Here is a 9,374-nt window from a genome sequence, read left to right on the forward strand (position 1 = left end):
TCTCCCCATCCCCGACGGGCTCCTTCCCCCTTGAAGAATTGGGTGTGGTTTTTTTTTGGGGGGGTGGGGGGATTCAGGATGCAAGGTGCGGCTGCGGACCCCCGATCAGTGCCGCAAACCCCCGTCTCCGTGCGCCCCCTAAGCGTGAGCGCCGCGCAGCGCAGCGAGCCCCCGAAATAAATAAATAAGTGCGGGTGGCTTTTGAACTGCCCACAGACTGTCACAGAGAGGGGGGGGGTAGGGGGGGGAAGGGAGGGAAAGAGGGAGGGGGAGAGAGAGCGAGAAATGCAGAGGCAGCAGCCGCGGTAGCGGCGGCATTGCTCCAGCAGGCACCAGGCACTCCAGTGCCGGGCGGCGAGCGGGGGAGCCGCAGCGCTCGGAGCGGGGCGAGCGGGCACGGGGCCACCCGGGGCGCTCGGTGACACGGCCACACGCGGACACGAGAGGGGCACGGAGGAGAGGCACGCAAGGTAACACGCGGGGAGCCCCGCTCGTGCCGTTTTCGGGGCAGAACCGGAGAGCCTTGCCTTTATTTTTATTTTTTTATCATATTTTTTTTCTCCCCCCGGTGTCTCAGGTGTGGGGAGAGGGGCTCCTGAAGCTGGGGGGGGGTGGTGTGGTGCGGGGGGGGGGGGGGGGGGGGGGGGGGCGGGGGGTTGCCTCCCTCGGTGCGTTTGGGGTGCGGTGCTGCGGGGTTCCTCGAGAGGGAAGGCGCCGGGCACCGAATTCCTTCGAGGCACAAAACGGGATTTCCGAGGAATTTAAACGCCCCGATCGCGCGTTCCCCGGGGGGTGGCAGGAAGCGATGGGTGTGGTGGAAAGAAAAATGAAATAAAATAATAAAATTAAAAAAAAAAAAGGAAGAGGGGGGGGAGAGGCTTTTGCACCCCGTTCCCTCTCGCCGCCTGGGGTCCGCTCCCGAGGGAAGGCGGCCGAAAAACGAAGCCTGGGGGCGGCCGAGCGCGGCCCCCCCATAGGGCTGCGGGGGGCTGCGGGGGGCTGCGCGCCGTGCCGTGCCGCGCCGTGCCGGGGGGCGGCGGTCCCCATTCCCCCCCCCTTCCCCCGCTGTTTCCCCATTGTGTCCAGCACTCAGGCGGTTGTTCTCGGGCGGGGGCTGCCCACGCCGCCACCACCACGCGTGGGCGCGGCAGCCCACGGGTGTCGTGCCGGTGCCGTGCCGGTGCTGCGGGAGCAGCGCCCGGATGCGCTCGACCATGAATATTCATCGAGTGCCTTCTCCCGACATATTTCCTTCCCCCCCAATTTTTCACCCCCCCCCCCCCCCCCCCCACAGCAAGGAAGCTTCGTCCCCCTGGAGCCGTGCCCCTTTCCCCCCCGACGTGCCGCCTCTCCCCACGCACTCGCGTGTCCCAAAGGCCCCCGGCACGGTCCTGGGGGGGAGCCCGGGTGGGGTGGGTGTCACGGGGGGGCTCCCCGCCGCAGGGGGGGCGCAGCCGCCCCTTCCTTTGTCTCTGTCCGGCGCATGCGCGGGGCCCGCCCCGCCGAGGATGGGGATGGGGAGGAACAAAGGCGCCCCCCCCCCCGCAGCCTCCCTCTTTTTCCCCGGGGGTTCCCGAAGCCCCTTGGCCCCCTCGCTGCACCCCGAGGGTGCAGGCGCGGAAAATGGGGCGAGGGCGGGCGGGCGGCGCGGCCCCCCTTGAGGACAGGGGGGTGCTCGGCTGCGGCATCTGTTCGACAGGGCCGTACACGGGGCCTTTCGGCGGAGGGGCGCGGGGGGCTGTGATTTATGCGCTGCGGTTCAGTGCCACGCGAGGGATGTCGCGGAGAAGCCCCGCTTCCACCTAGGGGGAGCCAGCGGCGCTCCCGGCTGCCGGGCGGCCTCTGGAGCATCCCCCTCTGCTCGCCCTCCCCGGGAGGATTCTGCCAGTGCGACATCTTGAAAGCTCTTTTGTTCCGATGGCTGCACCTCGGGGTTGGCACCGCTGCCCGTTCCTCCTCCGCCCCTGGTCCTCCCCAGTGGGGCCCGTGCTCAGGACCGGGGCGCCTGGTCCTGCAGCCCTCCTGCAGCCTGTTGTAAAACGGGTAATTTTGCCAACTGGCGACCTGCGAGGCTCTGCCTGCAGAGAACCGATATGCTCACCAAGCTCAAAGATGACAAAAGAATCTCGCAAGCAGGCTCCCAAACGGGGGGTAGCCGTGGGGTTTTGCTGCTTCCCCTCTGAGGCTGTGGACGTGAGCTGCAGAGCACACACCCTGGGGCCTCCAGCTGCGACCACTTGGTGTTTCCAGTGAAGGCCACTTCTGGAGAAGCAAAGCCATCAGAGCCCTCAAACCCGTGGCACAGCTGCTTCTCTGCCTGCCAGGTGCCGCCCAGAGCCACGGGCAGGCTTCAGGCACGGAGGGTTTGTCCCAAGGGACAACTTGGGCATACAGGAGCATGGGCTGGGAGTGCCTTACGCGGGGAAATGCGGCATCTGCTGCTCTGCTGCCACTGCTCTCCATACCTGCGGATCCCTTTGTGCCTCCGAGGATGTTGCTCACAGCCCCTAAGCTCTAGCTGGGGGCGGGAGGGGGAGAGGAGGGCAGCCAGGATGTGACCAAAGGTGTTTTTTTTTTTTTTTTTTTACGCTTAGCTGTGCCTGCTCCTCATGGCATGGAGTGTCGGACGAGCGAGGAGTTTTGCTTTGTGATCAACCTGCCGATGGGATTGTACGCAGTGAATATCTCCTTTTTTGCGTGGCTGTTGCAGTTTCGCTGGAGAGCACTGGCTGTGCTGTGAATGGAATAAACCCAAAGAGAGGGGAAATTCAGAGTGGCTCTGTCTATTCTTGTATGCTTCATGTGTGAGATAGCCGATTGTGTAATTTGGGGAATTTGTTCATACATAGCTGCCAAAAAGCAATCACGCAGCAGTTTCTCCTGTTGATATGAATCTCTGAGAGTATCATATCCTCATATCCAGTTGAAAAGGAATCAGCATGAAAACTGGTAAAACTACTGGCCCAGTAATTGTGTGAAACAATGACCAGGTGTTTTTTTTTCTTTCTTTCTTTCTTTTTCTTTTTTTTTTTTCCCTTCTTCTCTTTCCATGCCTCTTAGCATCTGAAATGCAACACCCACTAAAGCAACCTGGTCCTAATAGGCAGATTTATCTCAGAGAGTGGCATACCTTTGGAGCATACCTTTTCCCTGAGAAGACGGCGTGCACACCCCACAATTTCAGAACTGACTAGAACTGTCCTTAAGCATTTGTCGGTTTTGGTGTTTCAACATGAAGCCTCTGGAATAAATCGTGTTTTCTGAGTGAAGCTCCTTGTATTCATGCTGTGTTCCAGTGGTAGCTTTACCCCATGCAGTGAACTGTGAAGTCCTTCCTCAGAGCCTCCTGTGTACAGGACAGCTTCAGACCAAACAATGCAAAATTCTTCCCTTGTGCTGGCATTCACACATGCCCCGATGGGGCATGCTGAGGGACAGAAGCTGGCACAAAGAACAGGCTGCAGGGCAGAAGCAGGCTTTGCCATGAAATCATGGGAGAGCTTCTTTGCAAGGGTTTGGCTACCACTGAGCTGCTAACTACTTGGAAACTTTATGTTTCATGTTGATGTCACACAGTTTCGAAAACAAGAATTCCAGTTTTTCTTTCCAGGAATCTGTATATACAGATGTGTGTGAAAATCCCTGGACTTGACTTAGGTCTTGACTTAGGTCTTTAGGTGTGAATGTAGTGTCCCTGGGTGCTCTGAAAATTTAATGGTTTAAGCCTGAGTGCTTCAAGTAAGAAAAAGGAGATGCTGTTCAAATGCAACAGAGACTTATCAACCAATATTCAAGGCCCTAACCTTCTTTTCTGCAGGGGCAGTAAAGGCAGGCCGTTCTGAAGTACTGTCTGCATCAAGACAATTTCATAACTAAAGATGGAAAGCTTAGGAGGGGCTTGGGTTATTTCTTCTGTGTCAATCGGGAATGACAAGAATGAAGTAACAACTAGAGAAATCAAAGAAATTCCTGAAAGCTTTAGAGACTTGAAAATAGAAACCATATGCAGCATAATAGAGGTTTCATGCATTAGTAGGGAATGCTTTCAAGATTTAAAAAAACGCAGAGGGAAGAAGGGGAAAAGCACCTCGTGCAGAATGGAATGAACATTAAAGTCTTCTCTACGGCATCTTGTATCTCACAGCTGCCTTTCTTAAAAGTGTGATGCCAGCTAAGCTTCTTGCTTCAAGATGGAGAAATGTGGTTCGTATAAAAACGTAGCTATTGGTTGTGTGATATGAAAATATGTAAGTTTGAAATAGAAACTGATTGATAGCAACATGATTCCTCAAACATGAAAGATTCCTGACTTGCCAGAATCTGAAAATAAAATCTTTTGACTTTTTTTCAGCACACCAATAAATGTAAAGAGATACTAATTTTTAACACATGTGGAGCTGTCAGGTTTTGCCTGGGGGCAAGATGTGTAGTAACTCCCTGTTAAGTATGGTTAATGGAATTTAAGTCTGAGGAAACAGTTTTATTAATAAAACCCTTCTGTCTTAGGATATAAATTAGGGGCAGATCTCTTTTGATGTGTTTGGTGTTGGGTTCTGCAGAGTCAAACTGCAGCAGGCTGCACCATTGATCTGACTCGTGGGGTGTCGATGGCCAAGTACCTCACCAGTACTGTAGTGCTGGGCAAGACACATGCTTTTTGGGCACATGTTGCCTAGTTTAGATTTTAGCCTGGTAAGTAGTGACACGTATGATTATGATCCAGGGATTTTATTCTTCTTTTTTTTTTTTTGTTAATTATTGTTTTTCTATCCTGTAGGAGTTTGAATGTATTTTCAAAAGACGTAATTTTCTGTACGGTTCCCTAGCAGTTGTTTAGAGCAGCGTGCCCTTGGTGCTTAATGTAAACTGTAGGTCTGATGGTGGGAGCTTCATTTTGATTAACGACTTTCTGAATGTGTAGTAAGATTGGGCCCCAACCACCTACCTTCTGCTACTTACAGAGGTGTGTTGATAGATGGTTGCTAATGAGGACATTGTGCTGGTAGTAGTACCTATGCGTTGGCATGAGGAGGATGTCAACGCAACACTGAAGCAAAGCCTTTTACTCCAAGCAAAAGCCAAGTGACTGTAGTGGGAAAGCTTGCCATAGGATTACTTTTAATGGCAGAAATGTATGCCATCATGTCTTTACATGATAAATGGAAGCTGCTCCTATACAAGTAGTGAAATCAGGGGGCTGCTGGCCATCTCCTCTTTCAACAGACCTTAAATACACAGTGGGATGTAGAGTATAAGCCCTTCAAAGGCTAGAGCCTGTTTTATCAGTTTATTGTTTGCTATTACTGTTTTCCTTGAGGGATTGGTTGATGAAGGAGAGGCTTATATTCAAAATTACAGCTTGACATTATTAACTGTTTTAAGTTAAAGTGGATGGTCACATAGTAGTATGCTGTAGTTTTCTATTTGCTAGACAAATTTAAGATGATTGCTGAACTATGGAGAACAAATGAAGCAGCGTTAGACAAAACAGAACAAATCAACAATAACAGAACTGATACATGTCTCTTTCACTTTAGAAAAGCACACACAAAACAAGACTAAATCAAGATGTAGAAAACAGTGAAAACCCACAGTTACAAACATGCAGTCGGCATGGGAGGGTAAAATCATGACAAACATGTCATGTACATCATGTACATCTGTTTATCCAAGATAGGCTGGAGCCTGAGAAATGCTACATCAGCTTCCTGTAATCACAGTTCCTCAGAGCAGTTAAGCGCGTCATTCTGGGAGAAAAACAAAACAACAAAACAGGCTAAAGGTGGTACAAAACTAAGAGTCTGGAAATGGAGAAGGCGAAACCTGTCACCACTAGAAGTGACGCTCAGATGATTATGGCATTCCGCATTAGTAAGCAGTTTCCTGCTGCTTGTGCTTTGGCCAGCACTGGTAAGTGCATAACTGACTTCTGCTGCTGGTTGGGCTGGGCTGGTGGGAGGAAGCAAATTCAGTGAGCTCTGAGATGGTGAAAGCAGCTCTTCTGGGTTTCTTGCTTTCACCACAAAAGCTGAGGCAAATAGGGAAGATGTGCTAGGTGCTCTAAACAACAGTTTTTTGAAGCAGATAGGCTGAGAGAGTGGGGCTGGTACTACTCCAGCAGCATCACAGCCCTGGGTGTGTGCTCAGCACCAGTGAATGAACAGCCCATGCTGGGCACAGCTGGTCTCACTGAGGTGTCTGTGAGAAGAGCTGCCTGCTGAGTTTTGCTTTCCTTTGCAGATCTGCAAGTCCTGTGAAGGGAGGGAGATTACAGGTCCCCAGGGAGTAATAACGAGAACCTGTCCAGATTTCCCAGCTTCTTCCATTCCATCTTTTTGTTGAGAGGCAGTAGAACACAGTGTTTTTTCGTAGCTTTGTCTTACTTGGAGCTTTCAGTGGGAGTGTGTATAGGCAGTGAGGCCTTCACAGTATACCTGAGGGCTTGCAATCTGAGCCTCTAATTCAAGCACCTAAATTAACAGACTGAAGCAACTGTTGAACCTCTTACCTTGCCTGCTGCAGCTCGTGTATGCTCTGCATAACTCTAGCATTCACAGCCAAGGGCATTCTGATGCCTCTAGAAAGCTGCATGTAGGATGTGGGAGCTCAAGGAGTGTGACAAGGAGTTGTCCATGGAGACATTTTTTTTTTTTTTCCTGATGGGTCTGATGTCTGCTCTTCATGGGGAAGGATTTAGGTAAGAAGAACTTATCCATTTTCTGTTCCTGCCTTTGGTTTGCCTTTCTCCTTTCCTGCCCTCAGGGATCTTCATCTTGAAGACCATCCTACAGTTCAGGAGGATCAGCAGAACTTGTTTTAAGCTGCTTTTGGCCATCTGATGTTCCAACCAGTCTTGTAATTGCTAAAATAACCATTTTGGTGATTTCCTCAGTGCTAGTCTCCCTAGGTGATATTTAGAGGAGCATTCAGCTTTCTGCATAGTGTCCCAAGCTTTACATGCAGTTTCCTTGGACTGGTGACATTACCTTAATGAACAGCACTTTTAGAACGAAGTTAAATACGTGCAGCCCTCCTGTGCACTCAAATATCACCTGCATGTACTCTTTTCCTCTGCATGTAATATTCAAATCTACAACAGTGCTCAAGGGAACTAACAGTAGTTTTTTATAAGCACTAGAATAATTATTAGGTCAGTGAAAGTTCAGCTGTCATCTTCTCTGGACAAGCCAGTTGCTGATGGCTTCATGAACTTGTCCAGGGAAGTGATTGTCCCCCTGTACTCGGCTCTGGTGAGGCCGCACCTCGAGTACTGCGTTCAGTTTTGGGCCCCTCGCTACAAGAAGGACATGGAGGTGCTCGAGCGAGTCCACAGAAGGGCTACGAAGCTGGTGAAGGGTCTGGAGAACAAGTTTTACGAGGAGTGGCTGAGGGAGCTGGGGTTGTTTAGCCTGGAGAAGAGGAGGCTCAGGGGCGACCTTATTGCACTCTACAGGTACCTGAAAGGAGGCTGTAGCGAGGTGGGGGTTGGTCTATTCTCCCACGTGCCTGGTGACAGGACGAGGGGGAATGGGCTAAAGTTGTGCCGGGGGAGGTTTAGGTTGGATATTAGGAAGAACTTCTTTACTGAACGGGTTGTTAGTCACTGGAATAGGCTGTCCATGGAAGTGACTGAGTCACCATCCCTGGAGGTCTTTAAAAGACGTTTAGATGTAGAGCTTAGGGATATGGTTTAGTGGAAGATTTGTTAGCGTTAGGTCAGAGGTTGGACTGGGTGATGTTGGAGGTCTCTTCCAACCTAGACTATTCTGTGATTCTGTGATTCTGTGAACAAATTACTGAAGGCAATGATAAGAGGAGTGTGGTGCTCCTCACGGCCTCTCACGCTTGACCAAGCAATACAGTGACAATGGCGATCCACAAAACCTTAATGTCTTGAAAGTGGCCTTCAGTACTGAGGTAGCTTCTGGTACCAAGGGTTCAAATTACAGTACAAATCACCTTCAGGTATTTATTTTGTAAACATCTCTGGAAATGATGCTGCCAACAAAGCATTGTGGAGAAAAACAACCATATCCAGTCAACAAATGATAAATATAGTTGATCCCTCCTGCTTGAAGCAGGCTAAACATGACTTGAAACACTTTCCCCTTCTCTTCTACCATGGAGTAGTACATGGAGGATGGTGTTGAGGGAAACAAAGTGGCTTTGTGTGCCCTCCCATTGACTGAGCATCCAAGCCTCTCAACAACTAAAACAGAGAAGTAATAAGGGAGTGAAATAGCTCACCAGTTCTGCAATAACCGATTTGTGGTTTGGAAAAAAACCCTGTCCAGGAGTTTTCCTTATAACAATGACAATAAATTTATGGTCTGAGAATAGAAATATTTATCTCAGCAGCTTTTATTTCCTTTCTACTTCAAACAGAAAGGTCTTTGGCACGCTTGCTCCTGGTTAAAGAAGCCACTTGATATATTTTCTTATAGGAATTTTGTATTCTAACACATTGGGATATACTTTATATATCTCTGTGCATACCACGTATTTGTAAATGTGTCACAGTAAAAAAAGTTCAAAGGTCTTCAAGCTAGTACTTCTCGTTCATTTTTTTCAGCTAACTTTGGCTCTGTATCCTTCCTTGTAATAACATTGTAGATAGTTTTTCTGTTAAATTATCACACTGCTTATGTTGCCATTTCCTTTAGCTATCCTCTCTAGAAGTCCATATTTTTCAGCTGTGAACTAACACAACGCATTTCACAGAACATCTCTTTAATTGCACATTAACATGCAATATGTGCATTAGCAGATACACAGAGTGCAGTAAGGTCTATGGCATAAACTTGAAGTGTAGTCTCATTCCTTTGTAATAAGCAGGAATATGAGTATAGGATGCCTTTAAAAACTTTAATTTTAAGCTCTAAAACTAATAATGTTACAAGACCCCCACTGTTTGTGTGGATATGGTTCTCAAATCTAGATGTGCACTAAAGTGAGATCATATCAACATGAGAACTTGATCTTAAAAAGTGTTTTATGCAAATCCTATAACAATATAGACATCTTGGAGCTCTTCCAGCCAAAAGCATTCAACACTTTTATCTTTTTATTACTTGAAAAAAATATTCATGTGGTTTCTCCTTCTGCTGCGTGGAAGAGAATTAGATTTTTTTTTATTTTTTTTTTAATATGGTGCTTTAGTTTTAAGCAAAAATGCTCATGACTAAGTGAAAAAAAACTGTGGTAGCTTGTCTTGCCAGTTTTATTTTCGAGAAGAACTAGATTTGTTTGATTCTTGTAGGACATTAAACAAATTGCCACAAGATCAGAATTAAACTACATTAGTGAGGTGCAAAACCTCCCAAAACATGTTTTTTTTTTTTTTTTTTTTTTTTTTTTTTTTTTTTTTTTTTTTT

General features: G+C 48.5%; 1 protein-coding gene and 1 long non-coding RNA gene across 2 annotated transcripts in view; one reads left to right on the forward strand and one right to left on the reverse strand.

Moving 5' to 3' along the window:
• The first annotated feature begins 265 nt into the window (after positions 1-265).
• Positions 266-9,374, forward strand: part of BASP1 (brain abundant membrane attached signal protein 1) — a 52,786-nt gene continuing 43,677 nt past the window's right edge. The window contains exon 1 of the mRNA XM_035317907.1: positions 266-470. The gene's annotated coding sequence lies outside the window, so the exon portion shown is untranslated. The remainder of the gene's footprint in view (positions 471-9,374) is intronic.
• LOC118162018 overlaps positions 365-9,374 on the reverse strand; it is a 28,538-nt gene continuing 19,528 nt past the window's right edge. Inside the window, exon 4 of the long non-coding RNA XR_004748256.1 lies at positions 365-490. This is a non-coding gene — a long non-coding RNA (uncharacterized LOC118162018). The remainder of the gene's footprint in view (positions 491-9,374) is intronic.

Source organism: Oxyura jamaicensis, chromosome 2 (assembly GCF_011077185.1).
Source record: "Oxyura jamaicensis isolate SHBP4307 breed ruddy duck chromosome 2, BPBGC_Ojam_1.0, whole genome shotgun sequence".
Lineage (NCBI taxonomy): Eukaryota > Metazoa > Chordata > Aves > Anseriformes > Anatidae > Oxyura > Oxyura jamaicensis.